Genomic DNA, 26,778 nt, shown 5'->3' with positions numbered 1-26,778 from the left:
TTTTATTCACCAAAGAGTTTTACACCCTTTACAAAGATATTGCAAGCCTCCGAAGTCTAATTTAGTCATCAACTTACAAGTAACAGCAACGAGGTGTCAAGAGAAAATCTTCAAGCACTCGTTCATGTAAATTCAATGCTAATATAGCACTTTACATTAGCATTATACTTGGTAATATCATGACGTCACAAGTTGATATGTAGGCTGATGGTCAGTGCGTAAGCAACTAAAATTGTACTAAGTGTGATTTGCTTGTAAATGTTAAAGATATTTATGTGTTTATTCAATAACTAGTTATTACCAATTCTCTTCTGGGGTGTTTTTCACCAGAGATGTGCTATACTACGTTGCTGTGGATGCGTTTGGCTCTTAGGTGTCATAGTATTATACATATATTCGCACTGCTACATAGGTTAGTATCAAAGAAACCGGTCACATAGTTTCACAGTTTAGCTATTACATCTTCGTAGCATAGCTAAATTTAAATTTCCATCTCTAGTGGAAAAGCACCCTAATCTAAACTAATAAATACAATTGGAGAGTGTTTGTAATATTGAAATAACCGCTTTTTACTACAACATTTATGTAGCTAAACATAACAAAAGCGTTGTTTCACATCGGTTTTCGGTGAGGTTCTATTTATTTTTTCCATCTTTCTTGTAAGGACATCGAATCTCTTAACACAAAAACAATGCAGTGCCTATATCAGACTAGTAATTACACAAGCTCTTAAACTCGCACCCTTCAAAGCAATTAGCAACTTTTTAATGAGCGTTTAAGGTTCTTTTCTGTTTGTTGCACAAGAGGCGAGAATGGCTACCCGTAATTGTATCGACAGCTCTTTGGCCCGATGCCACGCCACAACAGTTACGCATTCATCGACAGACGTTGTACATTTTTTATTGATAGGCTACATTCATTAAATTGTCGGAAGTTTTCTTCAAGTAGTGTAGCCATTTATAAGGTTTGACGTAAGTTATATGACATAATTTGTCGAATGTCACTGTCAATTTCTTACGTTGTTTATTCTATTCACTTAGTTATTCGGTGAGTGTTTTAATGCCATTTGTCTAGGGGCGAATAGGTCTTTATGAAATTCGTCCACTTTTTGAATAAATAACGCTGGTCGTTTAAAAAAAAAAATAAGTCGGGTTTGATTTTCCTTCCTGAAACTCCAGAACACACGAACCGATTTACACGGTTTTGCATTCGTTGGAAAGGAGAAAATTTAAGAGAAAAGCAGGAAAACGGATTATAATTTTTCACATACAGCGCCATTTTTGATACCAAAAATAAGCGAAGCCATTTGGTGGCGAAACGGAGTTCACTTTGTTTGCTAGTTTTTTTTAAATAATGAGAAGACACCTGAATTCCCGCCATTGTCATATTTTCGAAACCACGAAAAAGAACGTTCGTATTACGAAAAATGATAGCAACAGAAAAAACTGGTGACCGTGGCACTCCCTATAGAGAGCTTGGGAAAAACATCGTAGATTCGTCTCGGCTAGCAGCTAGGCAGAATCACTGAGGTATGGTCGTGCGATGCAATTTATTAAAAAAAAAAAACAACAACAGTCAGTCGGTTGCGTGTTGCTCTGACGTCATTTGTGATGAAGATCATTGCATTCGATAGAAAAAAGTGATCTTAAGACTCCGATTGTTTCCGAGGCCAATCTACAATTATTGTGTTTAGCATTGATTTTTTTCAGTTAGCTGTAACTAATTTAGGAATCTGCTGTATATTTTAAGGGTTTTGCTGTACCTATCTTTGTCCGGTTATGAAAAGGACTATGGCTATATTTTGTTGTAAGTCAAAATTTTATAGGTTTGAAAGGATTATTAAGGCAAGCGTTCACAGGCTCGCATCGTTCGCATTCCGTATGACGTCATCAGTACGCATCGCATGTAGGCATTGCCGTTGATGCGATCCGTACGATGCGGATCATTCGACGCAGTTGTATGAGTTTCTATACAAGACAAACTAAAATCTGTTGCGTCCGATGCGTACGATTCGTGTCTATGGACGCTTACCTTAATAATAACATCTGCCAAAACGACTTTGAGTATTGTTTCTTTACAATGAATAGATACTTAACTTATCTTGATAACTATCTATATATGAACTTATAATTAATTGCATGCAATCGTTCTAAGATTTATCTAAACAATTAAATTTTTGCAACATTAGTTAGACGTTATTACAAATTAATTAGCAAAGCTTTAAGTGTGTCAGATGACAGATAAGGTGACTATTGTTTGCGTATTTCACCTTCTCTGCAATTGTTTCCATTTTAAATCTTGAATATTAACATTAAATAGAATTAAAACCAGCTTAATGCATGTATTTTAAAGATCAAAGTGGATGGTGAGATGAACTTGATGCCTATGAAAAGGATTGGCCACAAAAAGCTCTACGAAGAGACGAGTGGAAGAAGGGTAGGGAGGCCTTTGCCGTGCAGTGGCTGATAATAATAATAATAAAAAATTGACTAGCGGAGAGGTTAGTTATTTTAAATTATCAACAACACCCTTTAAATTTTCGATGACTTTACTGCCATCTCATACTCAGGATTATGGTAAAAACCTTGTCAAGAGAGGGCTTTCGTATTGCTGTGGAAGTAGTTATTCCTGTTGACGATGACGATAGAGATAGTTTTACCTTTTTAACATCTTATACGCAATGAGGGGCAAAAGTGACTGGCGCTAGCGGAGGATTTGCCTTCAACAGATCTTAGTTGGCAGTTAAAGTCTTAAAAAACATAAACATACAAAACAGCGGTTTCCTTCTTACAACATAATATTACATCATTTATTTAATCATTCACATTTGGCAGCAGTTCCATTCCATTACAGTTTAACGTTACACAAATCGAATGAAAGATATTTTCTCTCGAAATAGATTTAGATGCAAAGAAATCATACACAATGACTAGCTGTAGCTTTTTTATAAAAGTATTCTTCAAAGATTCCAGGCTAGAACACGCCAGATTTCCAGTGAATCATTGCTGGTTTGGTTTATTATTCTTTTAAGATTATTTTGATGAAGCTGTAGTGTATACTCACCAGATATACGTCAGTTAAGAATTGACATAGATTTTAGACAGTACACCATCTTTTTTTGTGTGCCAGGACTTTAGCTATTATCAAAATTTAACTGCCTTGCCTAAAAGATAAATGATAAATGATATTTATTTTGCAAATAGGTTATAAAATAACACTTTTACACGTCAATCTCTTAAATAACTAGATGAGGCCGGCATTTCCTATCCGACTACTCTGAGAAGAAATGCCGAAACAAACTCAGAGGTCATAGTCTCTTTTAAAGTCCAGACAAAATCAATTAAAGATGTCGGAGAACCGTGCAAGTTGATTCTGTAGTGGTCTTTTGAGGCAGTTTGAGCAGACCTGTTCAGATGGCAGCACGCATGTGTCAGTTTACAATCAGCTCAGCTGACGGCTGTTGCTGAATGATCCGACGAACAACACCAACCAAAAGAACATTTGGGTAGGCCACACAAATGCTCAAACTGTCAGAATATAATTAACTAAAAATAAAATGACTAGCGAAAGTCTCACACGGTCCTCAAACTAACAATTTTAAAAGGAAATATAAAAATATAAAAGGAAAAAATATATATAAAACAATATCAAATTATGTTAATGTCAAATTGTATAAAAAATGTAACTATAGTTACAAACATGTCAGCAAGACCTGTGTGGACATTATAGCAGTTCATTCCCAAGCCTGACTATCCTCCAAGTAGTCTTTTATTTTATAAAAAGCTTTACTACAAAGTTTTTCTTTAATAACATTTTTAAATTTACTTAGGTTAAACTTTGAATATGGCTGGGAACTTTATTGTAAAAGCGTATACATTGACATCTAAACGAACCGCTTATTTTCTTAAGTCTAGTAGTAGGAACAACATATTTATTTTTATTTCTAGTGTTGATATTGTGTATATCACTGTATTTTTTAAATAATTTTATGTTTTTATGAGCAAACACTATATTTTCATAGATATACTGAGAGGCAACAGTCATAATATTAATTTCTTTAAATAGTTCCCTGAGAGAATGCCTTGGACTAAGATTATAAATTGATCGAATGGCTCGCTTCTGCAGCACAAAGACAGACTGAATGTCAGCAGCATTCCCCCACAGGAGAATACCATATGACATGATACTATGGAAATAACTAAAGTATACTAGACGCGCTGTATTTACATCAGTTAAATTTCTAATTTTTTTAACGGCATGGCCTGAACTAGGTTGGTTAACTTAGGTTTGTCTACTTTTGCTTTTTTGATTATTATGTTATCGGCTTACTCACGTAACTGTTTGACGAGGAACTCGACTAGTTTCAAGTCATGCTAGAGGCTCATATTCATGAGCAGCATTCCGCGACACATGACGAGGCGACTGTCTGAATGAATTTTATAATTTAAACTCTCGTGAGACATACTAATTAATTGTTTTCGGCTCGATAAATTATTACGAGCTGAAAACATAATAATTGTCTGAATTAATTCATTATGTCTCACGAAAGTTATAATAACATTCTGCTTTTTATTAGAATTTTATTTGACTAGGTAGTTACTATCTTCTACTACTAGTTCGTGTTTAAAACATATCACCTTGACAGGACAAATCTTAAAGATAAATACTTACGCTACTCCAAAATGGAGGTATGCATTGATATCACTCTAAATGGGTACCAACTTGACCTTTTCAAAGCTCTTATATTTATAATCTGTAGCATTAGGCTCTCGTGCTTAAGTCCCAAACTAGTTAATCGATATCTCCAAATGGAAGACAGATCGTTGGCATTTAATTATCAAGCAACAAACTTTCGAAAAGGCAAAGTAAATCACTTAAGTTTCACTTGAAAACAATGGAGCCCCACTGTCGAAAATTCGGGGCACCCATCTTTAAAACAACAATGAAGATTTATTCATTATACAAGACCTGGTTTTTAACTGTTGTTTCCTTTGTTTTGCTGTCTTTTGTGACATAGGCATTGACGGATAGGCTGCTTGGAGTAACGGGTATTTTGTTGCAAGCCAAGTATTTTTAAAGTCTAGCACAGAATTCAACTGCACTGTTTTGCTCCTCTTAGTCGTAGCGTGATGCAAAGTTTACTATAGCCTGCCCAGAAGTATGAAGAATAAAATTGTAAGTACCAAGTTTCGTTAAAATCGAATAGTTTTTGTTTCTACTAAAGAACATACAGACAAACTGAAATTTTACTGATTTCATTTTTGGCATCAATATCGATCACTAAATCACCCCTTTATAGTTAAGTTTTTTAAATGTATTTCATGAACAGAATTAAACTCTTTATAGATTTATTATAAGTATAGATGTTGTAACCTGATTTAGAAAAAAAAACACTCCAAAGCAGATGCAAGTTGAACATTCGTAGATTGTAATAGTCGGTAACCTGCAAGTCTGTTGCAAAAACCGTGTCGAATCTAAATAAAGATGGCAGATATCTGACATCACGTAATGATTATGCATTAAAAAAAAGGGAAATATATACCTACAAACAAAATCTTTTCTTAATATTATTTTAGCTTCGGGTTTTGCAAAGGTTATCAGGTGACATGAACTTGTTATTTTTAATGTAAAGCCAGTTCTTGATAACTTCGTTAATATTCTGTCATGCTAATGTAAGTTAATATAAATAAATATAGGCATTAAGCCACTTTTGCGAAGGCAAAGAAATTGAGCGTATTTTACACTTCATGTCGTTATTTTTTATCAGTCTGGTGATTTGAGGAAATGGTGATGATTGAAAAATATTTCTTACTTTGAGCAAACTTTTCACATCTTGGACGTGTCCAAGATGTTAATGACGAGTATCAAATTCAGACCTCAGCCTCTAAGCAGAACCAGAATAAAGGACAGTAGTCTATACAGGTAGTCTCAAAAACACTTGTAATTGTATTTGTATACGGAATTAGTCGCAAGAAAAGAAACTTGGTCTAATATACATATATAACCGTGGATAAAGTAAACGAGTTACCGAGGCTCCGGCTCGAAGCAGGATTAGGATAGGTTTTGAATCAGTAAGAGTCTGACACTCCTCACCTCACCCAAGATCAGAGAGGAGTCATTTGATGATTTTCGCCAGTCAAACAAAGATCTTTAAATAACTACTTTCTTATAAGCTACTGGACAGCCATTGTTACCTCTTTTCCATAAAATGAGGTACAAAGCAATTAATTCTAACTTCCCCCGGACATGCCATGTCCCAACCATAGCAATTATAAATTTAAAACAAGCGACCTGTCACTTTCTTTAGTTTCCGATAGTTGTTTGTTCGTGACAAAGATTAGCATTGGTAATTTAAGATTTTTATAAAGAGAAAAGGTACCTACATTGGATATTTAGTTTTTACTTTTAACCTAAAAACTGTTTTGTCTAATAAAGAATTAAATCTTACCCACGCCCACGTCCTCTGTCCTATATGAAACTCTGCCAAACATGGGAATTGGCATGGCAGACTTATGAGCAAGACATTCTTTAAGGTCTTCCAAAGCTGATGAAGAACGAATTGTCATAAAATAATCAAGTTCATCTCTGACCTTTGTGTAACTACTTTGATTAAACGATCTTGGAAAAAAAGGGTTAAGATTCTCAGAACAGCATTCATTGATGTAGGTAAGGTAGATTACTTATAAACCACTTAAAGGCACAGCTAAGCAAAAACATCTTAAATCCTACATCCAGTAATGCAAATAAGGCATTAGACAAACAAAATACCACAATTTCCATTAATCAAGTCTAGAATATCGTTTGGTACGAGCTGAATAATATTTTAATTACCCTGTATGGTAATTACGAGGTACGATAGCTAAATGGTTGAATATTTAACGTGATTCAGTAATTAGTTTATTAATAGTTCACTTTCCATACTTGATTGGATCATATCTTCAATGTAACTAAGTCGGATAATCACTTAACTAGGTAATTATCATCCTACGCGATTTGTATTAGTTAGTTAGTTATTTATTCATTTAAAATCCGCCATGCTCAAAAGGCACGGCCAAACGGTCTCTTTCTAAGTCTGTGACTTAGAAAGTACCTATTTACTCTGCTCCATCTTCGCTTCACCGTTCTGGCAGAAAACGGGTTGGCGGCCAAACGCAGACTTATAAAAGCTAAAAAAAAACAAAGGTTGCAGGGAGCTGCTGGATGCAGGTCGCTTATAAGTTCCAATCGGCTTATCTGGACGTTATTGGGGAAGGTCGATGTTCAGCAGCAGACGTTTTCTACCTGAGGTTATGATGACCATGCTCAAAAATAAATCAGAACTAGATGTGATTTAGTTCAGTTTGTTGTCGCCGCGGCGCACCACTGCTCGTGAAGTGGTTTTTTTATTTTAAATGGGCCGACGTTTAGTCGGTATCTCGCCTGATGGTAAGTGATGGTGCGGCCTACGATGGAGCACGTCTGCCCATAAACAACCTATTCACTCGGGCTTTGAAGACACCCAGGTTATACCTATCAGGAAACAGACTCCGGCAAGGAGTTCCACTCCCTAACAGTTCGCACAAGGAAGCTTGAAGCGAAGCGCTTCGTGCGTGTGGGTGGGATATCCACCATGAAACGGTGGTAAAACTGGTAGAGCTTTCCTTCATTAATTCACGTGAGTATGCCGGATATTTCAATTTGGTCTCACACAAATGCTCTAACTATAGTTAATTTATCAGAACTGGGTCTAACGCATCCTGCAGTAGCGTCCTACTTTAACACATGTTTAAGATATCAAAGTGTTCTCAATTGGATGGTCTGCCATTAGTTAATGCTGTGTGAGAAAACGCATGAAGCGTGACAAGACATCGTCGTGGTTTTAGTAGATTCTAAATGAAATGTTATTTTGAAGATAGTAAATCGCGTTTGGTATTAGTGAATTTGGTTAATTTTTGTTAACTATTTACGTTAACTATTAGAAGTCAAAGTTACCCAAAACATCATGTCATACTTGGGACGGACATAACTAGTATGTATTAATTTATTGATTATTTGACATTTATTAACTACTTAAGCCTTTAACTGCCAGGTGCCAGGTCACCAGTGACCTACGTGGCAGTTAACGTGTGGCAGTAAACATATCTTCTTCCGTAGGCTGGCATCTGGAGATTTGTTTTTCAGGCACCAAGTAAAACATCGCAAAAGGCGATGCCAAGTTGTTAAACACACGAGGAAAAGTGTTTATATAAAAAATGGAAGCCCAAACCTTCTACGTTTTCTTCTTTGTCTAAACGACCTTGAGATCAGATCATATACTGGATCAATGTCGTAATAACTAGTAGTTACAACGATCAAAATATCTCTATCACATATCTATACAGTAGCTCTTGTTTATTCCACTAAATCTGCAATTAGCTAAGCAAAATTCTAAGCTATGCCTCTAAACTTAGAAAACAAATTAAAAAAACCTCACATCCTAGAGAAACATACTCGTAGTAAATTGTAAGCAAACGCATTAACGTATTCAACCAATATAAATTTAGCGTTGTTTTGAATAAATTTAAATTTTAACCAGTCACGTTCTCATACGGAATGGCGTTTAAACAATTTGTTTTAGGAGTTCCTTCCAAGCTGTCTTTAAATATATTTATAGTTTGTTACTTAGTTCAGATTCCTTTTATTCTTGATAATGGTTAGCTTTTTTAATTTTAGCTAGGTTAGATTCAAGTTCTTAGTTTTATCTTTGGGATTATTTTCTATTTTATAGTTTAACTAATGTAACTTTTTAAACTTCAGATCTTGTTTATCAAGTCTAGTTTCATTATTTCTAAGTCTTATTTTGGCTTTTGCTTTGAGCAAGACAGATATCTAAAATCTTTTCTCAAAAAATCTCCATTGTCGTGCCATTTTCACAACATCCACCCAAATTCCATTCCATATTCGTTAGCTATAGTCCGGTCAATATACGATATTGAAATATCAAAAATTCCGACAGAGCTGAATTTTGGTACAGACCTTTATTTTACTATAAAGATTAAAATATTAAAAGTCCCCATCTATCCCATATGTGCTTCAAAAGTTATTCGGGGTCAAAGGTCAAGATTTTAGGTTTTTTGAGTTTTCTCAAAAACCGTAAGTTTTTTGAAAAAATACCTCAGACCAAATTTGTAGATCTCAAAATTCTCTACAAAATGGTCCTTATAAGTTTTTCTATAAGTATTACCGTTTCTAAGATAGATTCGTGTGTCTCCACACACATTTTTCCACTTTGGAAGCGTCTAACTTTCAAACGATTGAATTTGACGAAAAGTGGTTTTAGAAACCTTAATGTCTTTTTTAAAGACCTATCCATAGACACCCATCACAAATATGTAAGCTGAAAAAAATTTTTTTTAATCAGTTCCATGTATGGAGTGCCCCCTTTACTTTTTAAATTTATAAATTTTTATTCAAAATTCGAATAGCGGTTACCGAAATACACCATCTTACAAAGTTTCAACTATGTAGGCCCAACAGTTTCGGAAATAAATGTCTGTCCGTCCGTCCGTCCGTCCGTATGTCACAGCCTGTTGGGCCACGAAACTGTTGGGCCTACATAGTTGAAACTTTGTAAGATGGTGTATTTCGGTAACCGCTATTCGAATTTTGAATAAAAATTTATAAATTCAAAAAGTAAAGGGGGACTCCATACATGGAACTGATTAAAAAAAAATTTTTTTCAGCTTACATATTCGTGATGGATGTCTATGGATAGGTCTTTAAAAAAGACATTAAGGTTTCTAAAACCACTTTTCGTCAAAATCAATCGTTTGAAAGTTAGACGCTTCCAAAGTGGAAAAATGTGTGTGGAGACACACGAATCTATCTTAGAAACGGTAATACTTATAGAAAAACTTATAAGGACCATTTTGTAGAGAATTTTGAGATCTACAAATTTGGTCTGAGGTATTTTTTCAAAAAACTTACGGTTTTTGAGAAAACTCAAAAAACCTAAAATCTTGACCTTTGACCCCGAATAACTTTTGAAGCACATATGGGATAGATGGGGACTTTTAATATTTTAATCTTTATAGTAAAATAAAGGTCTGTACCAAAATTCAGCTCTGTCGGAATTTTTGTTCTTTCATTACTGTTTTCAGGTCTAAATTGACCGGACTACTAGTTATATCCAAACTCCTTTTAGAGCTATTCAAAATAGCTGTTCATGATGTCATTCACCATAAAGGTACGTAGGACAGGCTTCCTTTATCCGTTGCCCTAAAAACAACAAGTTAAAACTTGCAAACTGTAGTCTAGACGAGGCATGATGTCATCAGATAATTGCCTGCAGAATCGAGACCCTGTATTCTAAAACCGCAAGCCACTCTCACTCTTAAAACAATTGCGTTTATGACTAATATGGTCCGCGATAACCGCAGTAGGCGTTAGAAAGTTAAAACTGGGCAAAGATGGTTTCTAAGGAAGATCAGGGGCATTATCTTGACGTAATGACGGATAAGTTGCGACTGCGGATCGTTCTTTATGATTAGTTTGAATTAGCGGTTCTTGTTTTGCCCCGAGGCACTTTCTGGTCTGCATCATCATTAGCGTAAGCAAATCTAGAGCAATATTCATGAGGAATTTCTTACTTAAATACCTCCAGTCATTTTGTTTCACCTTTTTGTGCAGTGTCGTCAGTGATTTGCCATTTTTTGTCGCTTTTTTTGGGTGATTTACTTAGATTAGTAGCAGTATCATCCTCATCCTACGTATTTTAGATAGCAAAAATAACAGAAGTCTTGCACACGAAGTGACGAAATAAATAACGAGATTGGCATTTGTTTTTGGTCAAGTACAATGTGAAGAGATTTGATTTGAGCAATACTTTAATACTTCACACCATTTAGTGTCTAAAAGATCATCAATTTCTTACTATCCAATCACTACAAAACGTCCTTAATATTTTTTGCTGTTTACAAATTATTCTATTCGCCTGTTTATGGAACAGAGGGCAAACGAGCAGATGTGTCAACTGATGGTAAGTGATTAGCGCCGCCCATGGACACCCGCAACACCAGAGGAGTAACAGTTGCGTTGCCGGCCTTTTAAAAAGGAATACGCTCTTTTCTAGAAGGTTTAAAGGTCGTTATAGTTAACAGAAATGATGAAAATTACATTTATTTGCATTTTTCCTTCAACAAGGACATCGGAGTAATGTCAGTCGATTGTGTCGATCTCATTACGGATGCGGTAACCGTGATATTACGTGGTTTATATTCTTCACAATAGTCCATAAACATGTCACTTATCGATTTTTACACCTGGCATTGAATTGTTCAAGAACTTACGAGGTCTTGTTAGGTTTTTGTAACTAGTTACCAAATCTTTTAGATTCTAATGATAAAATGTAGGTAAAAACTATATCTACTCTTTGCAAAGATCCATTAATTTAGTACCTAAATAACTGGGGGAAGACTGAAGCTAGTTGAATGCCGTGAAAACAACTGGATGGCTTGAACTCATACACAAAAATCACTACTGAATACTTCTTCCAGTTATTAAGAATTCGGAGCTACGGACAACGTAAGGTTACCGAGTCTCTGGCTCAAAGCAGGAGAAGGAGCGAGGTGGTTTTTAGTCAGTAAGAGTCTTACACTCCCTCTCGCCTCACCCAAGGCGGGAGAAGTCATTGGATGAATTTCCTCCATCAAAAAAGGCACCTATTAAGAAATCAATAGATACTATCTTAGCAGCAAGCAATGTAAACAGCACATCAGTGGAATAGAAATGAATGGTTGTATAATAACGGCACCATAGTTTTCACATAGAAAGTGCTATTTGTTATGCCCTTAGGACATTCGTAAATACTAAGTTTTTCCTATATGCATGATGTATTAGAAATCTTCTCGTAACCTATAATTTTGTAGACGGTAATTCACGTGTTGTATCGTGCAATTATTGGACAAATAACTACCTATGTGTCGTCGTATGTCGTGAGACATACAAAATTAATTGAAAATATCGGTTTAGTTACTCACGTAAATACATCGAGAAAAGTTTTACTAGTTTCGAGTCACAGAGGCGCCAACGCAAGGAGCAACCCAGGCTGCGTGACGTCGAAGAATCCCGTTGTGTGTGACTCGAAATTAGTAGAGCTTTTCTCAACGTACCTATTTATGTGAGTTAACCGTTATTTTTAGTTAATTTAGTATGTCTCACGAGAGTTATTATAAAAAAATATACCTAACTAGTTAAATGTAGGTACAAAACCTAATAAAAATACCTATCCCTACTTTAAGTGTAGCCGTAAATATAGACTTACAACAATACTTTATTGCCTTATCAATACTAGGTAGTTATAACTAAGTATATTATGTTTGTATACATATTGGTATTATTTACTGTAACTACTACACACCAAGTTTTGTATTGAATGAAGTCATTCAACCATTATTTATTTATAAATAACATTTCATTGATTTAAAATGTGCAGGAAAATAAAATAAGTAGGTACCTACTTACAGTTTTGCATTCATTGTGATAATTTGTGGTTTAAAATCACACCTATAATAATAACAAATATTACTGCTCATCATTCCAAGAAATAGAAAGTTATGTATATGGGTAATTATTGACATAGTTACCTATAGCATAGAATACCTATAGTTAGATAAACAACAGTATGGTTGGTGTGGTGGCTGGGCAACCGGCTGCCATGTAACATATCTAGTGGGTTTGATTGCACCAAGCAACTCTTCATGTGATCTCTATATAGTTGTTTTGGGTCTAGGTGTCATGTGTATGAGCTGCGGACAACGTAAAAGGTTACCGGGGCTCCGGCTCAAAGCAGGAGAAGGAACAGGGTGGTTTTTAGTCAGTAAGAGTCTAACACTCCCTCCCGCCTCACCCAAGGCGGGAGAAGTCACTGGATGATTATTCCCCTTCAAAAAAAAAAAAAGGTGTCAAGTGTATGTGAATTTGTATGTTTGTAAATGCACCCAAGCACAACACAAGAAAATCCTAGTATGGTACAACACAATTAAGCATTTCTTCAACACCTTTTTTAACACAAAAAGCTATAAAAACAGTTATAGTTATTTATGTATTCTAACAGTTAAACAACAGATGTAAGCAAGGATGCGGTGTGGGACATAATTACGACGCCCACATGCAAACGCCACACGCAGGCCATATTCGGACACACTTGTGCAATGAAATCAAAATATATTCTGTATGAATGCAAACATTAGTTTTATGACACAGATTTTTATTTTAATTAATGTGTGATTTTTAAGGTTTATTTTATTATATTTTCCTCGTTTGTATCGTTGTTGTTATGTATCGTCCTTGTTTATGTGTTACAATTGAGTTTATTACGTACATTTCTTACTTTTTTCTACTGTTTTACTGATTAAACTTCGCCTTTCAATAAAACAAATTTGACAGTGGTTAATAATTTTAATTACTATAAGCAATCATCATCATCATCAACCGGAATACTTTTACTGCTGAACAAAGGCATCCCCCATGAGCAGATTACCATAACTAATCCCCACGATTGGCAGGCAGCTTGGGGATATCAGTTAGGTCACCATTTTAGGAAATACGGCTGCCCAATGGTCGCAATTTTAAGAAGTACCCTATATTATATATTATATTATATTATATATATATATATATATATTGAATATAAGCAATATGAATGTGAATTTGTTTTTTGTACTTTAATACAAATTGCATGAGACCCAGGTTTGATTTATGGTTAATGTAACTATTATAGGTATATTTTAATTAGTGAGACAGATGATAAACAAAAGCTACTTCAGAAAATAAGGTACAGCTATCAGCTACTTAGAATACTAATCACTAAATATGTAATGAATAAATAAAGAAAGATTTACCTACTATGAAAATTTGTTTATTTTATTTATTAACTATGTACTAAAACTTTTTTTTTTTGCTTTTTATATACTGTAATAGTTCTAAAAAGAGTATGAGAGTGTGCAATTTACTTTATTTACTTACTATTAACAAGGCTTTAATAATTTAAAACTCAAACAAGTTTGAACAGGCAGGTAAGAAAACTTTGTGTTACCAATGCCGCTTCAAATGTAAACATTAAAAAAAGTATACTGTCTTCAGACTTTTGAGATTTTGCATCTGTAAATCACGGTTAAAATTAGGAAATGTTTATGTTTATTAAAACATTTTTTAAGTTACGAATCATAATAAATAACGTCATTTACCAACAAAAATATAAGATACATTCAGATAATCACAGATAAAAATCAACAAAACCGAAAAAGTTGACTTTTAAATTTCGAATCGAGGTCATCCGTGCCGACAGAAAAAAAATATGCAATGACAAAACCCAAAAAGGCAAAATCAAGTTAGTTACCTACTTGATGTCACGCGTTTATCAATCACAGATATCAGGAAATGTATAAAAAAACTGTACTAACCTCTATTATCCACGGTAACAATCCGGAAGTCCCTTTATATTGACAAAACTCACGAAAAAAAACACAAAAACAGAAAACCAAAACTTTATATTCACGGTACGATGACTAAACTCATGCAAATAATATTGCAATATAATTACATAAGATATCACAGTCACGCACAACACTTATACGTTCGTCGTTAATTAGTGTACTAATGTAAACAAAGGACGGCGAAGTTAGAAAAGTTTTAAAAGAAAATAAAATGTAAACAAAACAAACAAGCGAGACGCACCGATTAGTACCGAACTTAGAACTGATTGGAAACAATGACGTGAGCGTACTGGGTTGCCACTCTCACAATAAAAATTACCAACAGTCGGCCACAGATTATTTATATCGTAAAATATTCGAAATAAACACCTTCCATGTCAAAAAGATCTATCATAATTATTTTCAACAAATAAGTTAGTTGCCAATAATGTTATGAAATCATAATTATTTCTATAAGTTTATTATAATTCGTTCACAAATTTCGGCTAGCGACATCTATCTTAGTAATTTTACGCTACAGGTCTACAAGCGCCATATTGTAAACAACGAATATGTTTCCAAGCTTACGTAATAGATGGCGCTTCACTATAATTTTAGTTGTGCTACAAGTTTTCAATTTCAGTTATCCTTCGTCATCAAGGGAATCCCAAGAATATGAACTACATCTGGTAGTGTTAATTAGGAGACATATAAATGCACATGAATCTTAACGTTTGAATTGATAACATAACAAGACTGCCGTCTTGCGCGAACGTGTTTAATCTTACTATATCAATATCGCAAAATAAAACAAAACATTGCTACTAAGTGTTTAGACCGTTGTCACTTTATACTCGTTTATTATAATACATAAAGTGCGCGCATATCAATCTGTACTGAAAATAAAAACATAACACACGGTGAGTGTTCATTTTACGTTGACAATCTATTCTAGTGTTTTGATAAGGAATGTTCATTCATAAAATCATGACCTACGGCCGGTCTAACGGTTTGTGGAAATGGAAAAGTGATAAATCTGTACCTAACAAGATAATAAAAGTTCGTAGGACTATTAAATGATAATAAACTTGATTTATCTGGTGTTTATCTGGATAAAAATTGTGTGTAATTTACCTATTTGTTAAAAATCTCGTAGGCCGCATGTGGTCTATACAAAATTTGTGTACTGTTACATAAATACAGTCTAGGGCAGAGGACAAACGTTTTGTGCGAGGCTTTTGTTTCGGGAACATTATGGACACCAATCTAAAAACTATCAACTTCCTGGCTTTTATCGGAGTATTCCTTATGTAAGTACTAACTTTAATACCTTTTAGATAACTCCATAATTACTTAGAAGACGTTTACCTTCTTTAATGACAAGTTAGTTCTCTTTTATTTTGCTTTCTTATTATATATTGCATAAACCGGTTCTTTCAGCTTTCCACCTTTCTACACACTGGTAGTACTTAAGTTCGGAACTATTGGCGCGCGAAATTCAAATTCATTCTAGAAGTTAATTTAAAAGCTTTTTTTTTCAAAAAGCTTTACATAGAGAGGAATGCACGGAGGATTTGGAGGCCTTTGTCCTACAATGGAACGATTATGGCTGAAAACTAAAAGTAAACGTGTCATTAGAACTTTTTTTTTATTGTGTTAGGCGGGAAGGAGTGTCAGACTCTTACTGACTAAAAACCACTCCGTTCCTTCTCCTGCTTTGATCCTGAGTCCCGGTAATCTTTACGTTGTCCGCAGCTCCGGAGTGTCATTAGAACTTGAAATGGGATATTTACCATGTTTATTTATGTCTAATAATTATTTAGTTAAGTCTAAGCATTGCGTTAAATTTCTACGTAGGTAACCTACTTAAATCAAATTAATCGTCTTTTTTATGATATAAGCCGGTAAACGAGCAGACGAATCACCTGATGGTAAGCAAACCACAGGCGTTACAAGTGGGTTGCCGACCTTTTGGGGGTTAGGAATTTAAAGGTTGTTGGGGAAATGAGGATTGGGAAGATTAGGGATTTTTTTACAACGATCTTTCAGTAAACAGTAGTAGTTATTTAGTAGCTGACGGCGACGATGACAGTCGGAAACAGGTCTAGGTACTCTAATTCAACGAAAAACGAAGTTTCGTCCGAAACTTCGCAGATTTCATATTACAATTCCATTTATATTGAGAACAAAAATGAAATTTAGATAAATAAATAGGTTTAGATTTGAAATTAAAAATAAAACGTTATTTGAAGTTATTTTATTAGTAAATGAATAAAACCTTTGGCCGAAAATTAAATAGAACTTCGCATTCGAGAACCGAATTTCCCCATTTATTGTTCATTGATGAGAACGAATCAATGAATGAATGATGAATGAATGAATCATGATAATGTTTACAATATCATTAATTTTATCGCACCGAACGATGGTAGGTATCAATTCTAGTAATTTGCGGCTGCATCATATTTATGATTGCAGTCACTTGTAGAGTCCCGTTCACAAAACATAGGTACCTACATTTGTTGAGTTTTTTGTTTGTTGAGGGGGAAAATCATCCAATGACTTCTCTCGCCTTGGGCGAGGCGAGAGGGAGTGTCAGACTCTTACTGACTAAAAACCACCCCGTTCCTTCTCCTGCTTTTCGGGCCGGAGCCCCGGTAAACCCGCTAGGTAGTCCGCAGCTCCGGACCTACCTATGTTTGTAAACGCACCCACGACACAGGAGAAAATCCTAGTGTGAGTGAAAAAAGTGAGACAAGGAAAGGAGTGAAAAAAAGTGTTTGTGAGGTACCTACCCAAACAGTCATTCAGTCATGTTTCGAATTCGAAATTCAAATGAAAGATTTACGATATATCGATCTCATTCGGTACAACCCAAGATCGGCAATATAAAAAGAAAAAAACCTAATGCCTACCTACTTTAGTTTTTTACTCATTCTGATCTGATTAGTGTTTACCTACTAGATATGTTTACATACCACTTGTCTCAGTGCCTGTCTGGCGTTAAAAAGGTTAAGTAAAAAAATAAACCGACTTCACTAAAAAAGTTAAAAATAACTTTAATTTCGGAAATCGGTGTTTCTCGGTATTATTTGTTTGTTACACCGACTTTTTTTTTTTTTTTTTTTTTTTTACATTTAATGGGTCGACGTTTGGCCGCTATCTCACCTGATGGTAAGTGATGATACGGCCTACGGTGGAGCACGTCTGCCTATAAGCAACCTATTCACTCGGGCCTTGAAGACACCCAAGTTATACCCATCAGGAAACACAGACTGCGGCAAGGAGTTCCACTCCCTAGCAGTTCGCACAAGGAAGCTTGAAGCGAAGCGCTTCGTGCGAGTGGGTGGGATATCTACCATGAAGCGGTGACGCCTCGCCGATTGTCTTGTGGTTCGATGATGAAAAGGACTAGGGGGAATCAAGTTGTGCAATTCCCCCGCACACTCTCCGAAATGTATCCGGTAAAAAACGGAAAGGCTTGCGACCTTGCGCCTGTGTTCAAGGCTTTGAAGCCGGGCCTCCACAAGCGCATCGTCATTGATGAGCCTCTTGGCACGCCTTTCAATGTGTTCGAGCGCATCCAGCTGGTATTTGGCCGAGCCGTCCCAAAGGTGAGAACAGTACTCCATACATGACCGAACCTGCGCTTGGTACAGGCTCAGCAGTTGTTTCGGTGTGAAGTACCGTCTCACCTTCGAGAGGATACCCAACTTCCTACCAGCCAGATGCGCCTTCGACTCTATATAAGAGCCGAAGTTAAGCGTTGGCGATAGAGTTACGCCCAGAAGCTCAAGACGATCCGCTACCGGAACGGACACACTTCGGAAAGTCGGAGCCAGCGGAAATTGACTCCGTTTGGCAGAGAATAGACACGCCTGGGTTTTGGTAGCGTTGAACTTGACCAAGTTGGCGTCACCCCAATCGGAAACCGCCTTCAAGGACGAGTTCAACCGTTCGACCATGGATTCTCTTAGAGACCGGATCTGTGTTCCGCTACTCCGCGCATCGGACACATACCTTTCAACAACTGTGCTGTCATCTGCATACCCAAAGATACCGGGCTTAAGCAGGTCGTTGATGTGCAGCAAAAAGAGCGTTGCTGAAAGTACTGACCCCTGAGGGACTCCGGCGTTGATGCCAAATTGGTCAGACGAGCAGCCATCAATGACTACTCGAATTGACCGATCCCTCAGGAAGTCTGCAATCCATCTGCACAGATCAGCGGGAAGTCCATATGCAGGAAGCTTGCCGATAAGGCTGTCGTGCCAAACCCTGTCAAAGGCCTTCGATATATCGAGAGAGACCGCTATTGCCTCCCCGTGCTTCTCGATGGCCTCGCTCCAAATGTGGGTGGCATACGCAAGAAGGTCCCCAGTGGATCGGTTGCGGCGAAACCCATACTGCTGATCACTGAGGAGGTCGTTACCTTCAAGGTATGCCAGGAGCCTGTTGTTAAGTACACGTTCCATACTCTTGCAGAGTATGGACGTGACCGAGATTGGCCGGTAATTATTAGGGTCGGCACGACTACCTTTTTGGGCACAGGCTGCACGTTGGCTAGCTTCCATGCAACCGGCACTTGACCAGTCTCCAAAGAAAGTCGAAACAGGCGTGTCAGGATTGGAGACAACTCAGGCGCACAGATTTTTAAAACCACGGCTGGGATTCCGTCGGGGCCACTGGCCTTGTTCACGTCAAGATTACGCAACGTCTTATATACCTCCTTCTGTCGTATGCGAATTTTTGACATATTCGTCTCGCAAACTCTATGGAGAGAAGGAGGCAAAGCGCCACCAGTATCAAGACGTGAAGATTCCGCAAATAGAGAAGCAAACAGGTTCGCTTTCTCTACCGCGGTGTGTGCCAGTGTCCCGTTAGGCCCCAGGAGAGGTGGGAGTGAAGGGCGGCAGAAGTTCGATTCAACCGCCTTGGCCAGGGACCAAAACGCTTTACTACCCGCTGGGTAAGAAGCCAGTTTGTTCCCTATTCGGCCAATGTGGTTGAACCGAGCCATCCGTAATGCCTTTTTGCATGACTTGGCAGCCCGGTTATAGGCTCTCTTCCTCTGAAGAATGTCGTCAGCCCTACGACGCCTGGCATCCGCCCATGCCAAGTATGCCGCATGCTTTCGCGCTTCAGCACGTCTGCAGTCGACATCGAACCATGGACGAGTCCCACCGAAAGATGTCGCATCCGAGAATGGAATGTAGTATTCCATGCCCTGACGCAACACCCCCGTTATGGCATCCGCACAAGCTGACGGGTCCTCAGTAGAGAAGCAGACAGGCCGCCAAGGATAGGATGCAAAAAAAGATCGCATCCCATCCCAATCTGCTGACTTGTACCGCCACATCCGCCGAGATCCTCTGGGACAAGGATCCGGTGGGGAGTACGTGGATACGGATTTCACCAGACAGTGGTCAGAGCTACCCAAGGGTGAAGAAACTGACACCGAGTAGCTGTCTGGATCAGTTGTCAGCAGAAGGTCTAAGCAGTTGGCAGTGTGCGAGTCGACATCGGGCACCCTTGTGGCCTCCTGGACCAGCTGGGTTAGGCCAAGCGTTAGCGCAAGCTTACGCATTTCCCTCCCAGCATGGTCAGTGCACTGGTATGGGAACAGCCACTCCTGGTGATGGGCGTTAAAGTCCCCCAGTAACACCAACTGGGCCGAAGGGTACCTCTGCCGAGCCGCATCCGCCGTCTCCACAAGGTGTTGAGCTAATCTGGTCGTCTCCAAATCTCCGCTGTGCGACCGGTAGACACAGGCATAGAGAATTTTCTCCATCCCTGTGTCCACCAGTATCCACAAGGTTGAAAAACTGGGGTCTTCAAAGTTTCGGAGACGCCGGTAACAGATGCCGTCTTGGACGTATAGGCATACGCCTGCGCGGGGAACGAAATTGTGCTCCAGGGAAAAGCCTGGGTAGTTCAGGTATGATACGTCCGACGGACATCTGATCTGGGTCTCCGAGAGAAACAAGAGCGTGGGGTTCTCGGTCTCTAGGTGGTGATGGACCGCATTGATATTTGAGTGCAAGCCTCGAATATTTGAGAGGTGCACTTTGAGGGAGAGAGAGTGCAGCCGCTGTTGAACCCTTTTCTTTGCTCTTGTTTTCATTTTATGAGTATGAGGTTGCTGAGAGGATGGCAGTGAAATGTTCATCCACACAGGCGACCCCAGACGCGCGCCGCAGTTAGCTACATCATTGGGAAGCCAGCCTGGAGACTGCGGGGACGCCCGAGCCCCCCCATGAATATCCATCGGGCCCTCTCGTCCGGTCGCCAACCGGCACGATGGCGTATCCATGGGATTTTTCGCTAGATGGCGGGGCAGCCTTTCACGTGTGGCTAGCACGCTAATTGGGCCCCCAACTATCTGCGGTCGGCCAGCGGTGCACCGTGCCTCGGATCCCGCTACCCTCCGCGACTGGCCACCCGATGAAGCTACACCAGCGCGCGCCAGATCGGTCTACCCATAGTGGAGCAAACATCTCGACCCATCCTCTCATACGGCTTCACCGAGCATCGTGGCGGAACACGGCTAGGCCGCTTGGCGACACGGTTTTGCTCGGTGGGTGGTCATAATGCCGTCGGCCGAAGCCTACCACCAGAGTGTCACCTGGTTAGCACCACCCAGAGGCCACGTGTAGGGGTTCGTTTTTTTGGGTGCTCTCCTACGGACGAGGGTGACTCAGCCTCCAAAAAACGACTTCCGAAATTAAAGTTATTTTTAACTTTTTTAGTGAAGTCGGTTTATTTTTTTGTAAAAAGTTTTTTATTTCACACTTTTTAGTTGTGATACTCAGTATCGCAACTAAAAAAGTCGGTTAAAATTCTCTATCTCAATAACTACTTTATTTATTTGTATTGTCACAGTCACTTATTAACTTTATTGTGATTTCTATGTGAGTATGAAGTTCCATTGGCCATTTCTGGTCTTCTTCATCAGTTCCACCTCTTCAAAGTTTACTTTTTGACTGTAAATGCTTCAATTCTAGATGAATATACCAAAATCACTACATAGTTTCCTATAATATTTGAGGAGTTCCCTCGATTTCTCTAAGATCCCATCATCAGATCCTAACTTGGTGACAATGGGACCACCTCAGAACTATCTACTTTCGAACAAAAATAGAATTTTGAAAATCCGTCGACAATTGACGGAGTATAACTTTATTGTGATTTCTTGTGAGTATGAAGTTCCATTGGCCATTTCTGGTCTTCTTCATCAGTTCCACCTCTTCAAAGGTTACTTTTTGACTGTAAATGCTTCAATTCTAGATGAATATACCAAAATCACTATATAGTTCCCTATAGTATTTGAGGAGTTCCCTCGATTTCTCTAAGATCCCATCATCAGATCCTAACTTGGTGACAATGGGACCAACTCAGAACTATCTACTTTCGAACAAAAAAAGAATTTTGAAAATCCGTCGACAATTGACGGAGTATTCGATGAACAAACATACAAAAAAAAAAAAAAAAACATACAAACAGCCGAACATAGTACCTCCTCCTTTTTGTGAAGTCGGTAAAAAGGAGCACAAATTCACAGGAGGAAGGTCAATTAAATTTAAAATGTCAACTTAGGGTCGGCACTACTAGTAAAATATTCGCTACAGTTCATATTTACCAATGTGTAAATCAAGAATAAATATCAATCAATTTGTTTTAAAAAGTTTTACCCCTCGCTCGATAGATGGCGTTGGGATCGAAATACATCGCGGTATGGTTTCGTTATATGAGTTGTACAACACTGATTAATAAAATTACAAAATAAATGGCTTTTTTCGAACCACCAGATTAGGGGGTCCACTCTAATTCAACAAACGAACGAACGAACGTAAAAACTTCGCAGATTGCATACCTACTACAATTCCATTTATTGCGAACTTTCGTGAACAAAAATGAACGAATGAAATGCAGATAAATAAATAAGTTTTGATATGAAATTAAAAATAAAACGTTATTTCAAGTAATTCTATTAGTAAATCAATAAAACCTACGGCCGAAGATTAAACGAAATTCCGCATTCGAGAACCGGAGACGTAGACCTACAGATTTCCAACTCTCATGCTTCAGCAACGGGCTTCGTGCTATGACTAAGAATATTATTGAAAAACTAAAAAACCCGAAACCTCGGGAATTAAATGAAAGAGACATTGACCGGCAATTGCACTTGGACCACTTTGATCAATGATACTCCAGTAATTAGGTGAAATGAATATGAATCAGACATAACACATGAGTAATAACGTAATGTGTGATACAACATTTAGGGAACAGAGAGTAAAGTTCCCTAAGAAAAGGAGGATCCTCCGACCAGGCGAGGTGATCAAGCCTGGCGGGCTTTCTGCCCAACTGTTGCCTCTCGAAGTCTTCTCTACGTCCCCGACTGGGGGCGCGAGGACGCGCGATCCAGGCCGAGGCCTGTTTCGGCGATTTCAAGTCGCTGCCCGCAACTGCGGGCGAGGGGTTGGAGTAGTCGGGCCCCGCGAGGGGCCCGATGCGATGTCATATCCGTGTGGTAGCGCCGCTGGCGGCCGCGCTCAAGCCGGGCTGGCCCGGCGAGCAGCAGGCGGGTAGCGGCGCGTGGTCAAGTCCGGTGGGGGAGCCTCTACCGCCCCGCCCTAGCTAGGGCGGGCGGGAGGCTCATGTGGCTGCGTCAGGTGGGTCGGTCGGGGCGACCAGGTCTCGCGGCAGACCGTATCCGTCGGGGGGGCGCCGATGGTATGGCGCCAGCGCCCGAAGGTGGTCGTGCCGCGAACTGTTATTCGTTGGGATTTTCTATCCGGTTAACTCGCATGTAAACTTCATATGTGCGATGCAGGATATTTGTGACGTCATCCATTGATTTGCTCGTCGATAGTCTATGTGCGACTTCTGTCATCTGTCACTTGTCAGGTGTCGCCACAAACATATTGAACGATATCATGTATGTACCTACTTATACATCTCTCATGTGTGGGAGAGCCATGCTTCGGCACGAATGGGCCGGCTCGACCGGAGTGATACCACGGCCTCACAGAAAACCGACGTGAAACAAAGTTTGCGTCTTGTTTCGTTGTGTGAGTGAAGTTACCAGAGGCAATCAATTATCAATTACCCTCCTTCTCAATCTTTCCAATCCCCGATACCCCAACAACCCTTAAATTCCTAACCCCAAAGAGTTTATTTTGTTTGTTCCAACGCGCTAATCTCCTTGATGTTGGATAGTGCATTTATTGAGGAAGGCTATTATTGCCTATCCCATGTAAAATTAATTATTTAAATCAAACAAGTAAGTTTCTGAGACTAGTGCGTTCAAAAAACAAACATTTTAGCCTTATGCGCATACTAGCTTTAGCAGGCGGCTTCGCTCACGTTAAGAAGTATTACTATTAACGGAATTTACCAAAATCCTTTCTGCGTGCGCTCTCAGTCCGATCGGTTTAAAATTTACAAAGTTTCATCCAAACTTTATTCCCCTATTTTATTCAATTGGGGGTGGAATTGATCAAAATCTTTCTACGTCATAACATCTACCTGCATGAGAAATTTCAGCCTGATCCGTCCAGTGGTTTGGGCTGTGCGTTGATAGATCACGGTCAATCAGTCATTCACCTTTGAGTTACATAATATATTTATGTATAGATATCATATACTACACACTGATAAACAAACGTTAAAACGTTTCCATGGTAACGAGTTTGTTATCTGCATTGGATACTTAATTGTACAGTAAAACTGTGAAATGAGCTGTCGTCGGCGGTATTTCCGAACCGATACGACCTTCAAACCTTCAAAGAAAAGCGTACTCCTTTTAAAAAGGCCGGTAACGCACCTGTGACTCCTCTGGTGTTGCGGGTGTCCATGGGCGGCGCTGATCGCTGACTCGTTTGCTACTTGCTGCTTTTTATTCCATAAAAAAAGATAATAAATCAAGTAGTTCGTAGGTACCTATTATGCCTCCATCTTTATGTTTGGTCCTCATAAAAATTAATTTGCTTAACTTCCGAACATGATTTGTCATGAATTAAGTTAGGTAATTTAGATAACGGAGACTTTTTTTTGGGTCGATAACCATCGACCCAAAAAAGTCTAGCAATTTGAAAGATAACCATCAATCATGCAAATTGCTAGATACGTGAAGCGAGTGATAAAAGATTCAGTAGGGGTATTATACTCTTATACATATCGACTGTTAAAAGGAAATAGGGTATAAGCGACAAAAAATGAAATGTTCAGGAGAACCGTTTAAACTCGTCTGTCGTCGAAAGAATACTAGGAAAATGTTTTTTTTTTGCTAGGGTATAAACGCCAAAAATGTCATCGTAGAGCCATGAGAGTAAGCGCATTCGAAAGAGCGGAAAATTTTACGTAGGATAGCATAATAAACTCATTTTTGACCAAAATGTCGCTAATACCCTATATCCTTTTGACCATCGATATCTACTAGGTACCTATGCGTATTAAAATGCCGGTAACGCACCTGTGATTCCTCGGGCGTACATGAGTGGCGGTGATCGCTTACTATCAGGTGATCCGATCTCGTTTACCCCTTAAGTATTCCATTTTGGAGACACTCTGACAAGTGACAGATGACAGAAGTCACACATAGACTATCGACGAGCAAATCAACGGATGATGTTATAAATATCCTGCATCGCACATATGAAGTTTACATGCGAATTAACACGGATAGATAATCCCAACGAACAACAGTTGGGCAGAAAGCCCGCCAGACATGATCACCTCGCCTGGTCGGAGGATCCTCCTTTTCTTAGGGAACTTTTCTCGCTGTTCCCTAAACCATAAAACATAACGTGGGGGCCTACTCTAATTCAACGAACGAACGAAAAAACTTCGCAGATTGCATACTACAATTCTATTTATTGCGAACTTTCGTGAACAAAAATGAACGAATGAAATGAAGATAAATAAATAGGATTGTAAATTAAAAATAAAACGTTATTTCAAGTAATTCTATTAGTAAATCAATAAAACCTACGGCCGAAGATTAAACGAAACTTCGGATTCCAGAACCGGAGTAGGCCCCCTGCTTTTTTTCATCATCATCCATTCTGTTTAAGGAGAGAGAGTGTCAGACTCTTACTGACTAAAAACCACCCCGTTCCTACTCCTGCTTTTCGAGTCGGAGCCCCGGTAACCGGCTAGGCAGTCCGACAACTGTGTCAAAGATTTTATGTAATGTAGATAAGATACATACAAAACGACTTTACTGTTAAATAACTTTTGTTTATAAACACTATTGTTACGTAAGTGTGATTAATACAGTTATGATAAGAGGTGATAAGGTGAGTTCGTTCGCACTCCGTGCGGAATTTGAACCTGTTGATCAGTACTAGTTTGCTTTATTTATTCATTTAAACTTCATCACAAAACAGTGAATAGCGGACTTAATGCCTTAAGGCATTCTCTAACAGTCAACCATAGGGTAGTACAGAGAAATGAGCTTTACGTTTAAAGTAATCGAAACCTTTTACTCACGTAAATTAATGGAGAAAAGCTCTACTAGTTTCGAGTCACAGAGGAGTCTTCATCATGAGCAGCGTGCGCAGCCTACTGGGGCCTTAGTCTGCTATTACAATTGTGTCAGAATGGTCGATCATTGAGTAGTGCAAGAGGGATGGAGCTATACAACCTACATAGCTCCGTCCCTCTCGCACTGCTCAGTGATCGACCATTCTGACACAATTGTAATAGCAGACTAAGGCCCCTGGTTAGACCGTGTGTTGGCGCTGGCGGGCGGCGCGCTCATCGCGCCCTCTACCGCTATGCTAGTTGAGCTTTTCTTCAACAGTACCGAAATATCGGAAACTCATAGGCATAAATAAACATGGTAAATATCCCGTCTTAAGTTCTAATGTTAGAGCTTTCCTCCATTTTTACATTTACTTTATCCTACTCATAACAATTTCCCAGTGAATTTCCAACAATTTTCTTTCATATAAAAGTGGTTTTACTATCTTGACATTAACAAAACACTATAAATAAAGAATAAAACATCTGTTAGGTCGTTAAATGCGTAATTTTATTGGTTGTACATTGTACAATAATAGGATTTTATTACAATAAAGTTTATTTTTAAATCACAAATTGACCGGACACAGCTATAAAAAACCGGCCAAGTGCGAGTCGGACTCGCCCATGAAGGGTTCCCGTAACAGCAAGTAGATGCCATAATATAAAAGTTGTAAAATAACTTGGTTTTACATAGTGTTTGTATGAACGACAAAGTTATATTTGCGGTTTTTGAAAATGTTTTATTTCTTAAAAACTAATACGTTCGTTCAAACCAATTTTCGTTGTTAGTTTCTATTGAAATCTACAGCATATATTT

At 38.5% G+C, this 26,778-nt stretch overlaps 1 protein-coding gene across 1 annotated transcript in view; it reads right to left on the bottom strand.

The window, feature by feature from the left end:
* The window catches only part of LOC118276597 (pleckstrin homology-like domain family B member 2), a 122,886-nt gene extending 108,123 nt beyond the window's left edge, over positions 1 to 14,763 (bottom strand). Inside the window, exon 1 of the mRNA XM_035594943.2 lies at positions 14,421 to 14,763. The gene's annotated coding sequence lies outside the window, so the exon portion shown is untranslated. The remainder of the gene's footprint in view (positions 1 to 14,420) is intronic.
* Positions 14,764 to 26,778: the final 12,015 nt, after the last annotated feature.

The sequence above is a fragment of the Spodoptera frugiperda genome, chromosome 17 (assembly GCF_023101765.2).
Source record: "Spodoptera frugiperda isolate SF20-4 chromosome 17, AGI-APGP_CSIRO_Sfru_2.0, whole genome shotgun sequence".
NCBI classification, from domain to species: domain Eukaryota; kingdom Metazoa; phylum Arthropoda; class Insecta; order Lepidoptera; family Noctuidae; genus Spodoptera; species Spodoptera frugiperda.
Note: the sequence above shows the minus strand (reverse complement) of the source record. Positions and strands in the feature narration are given on the sequence as shown.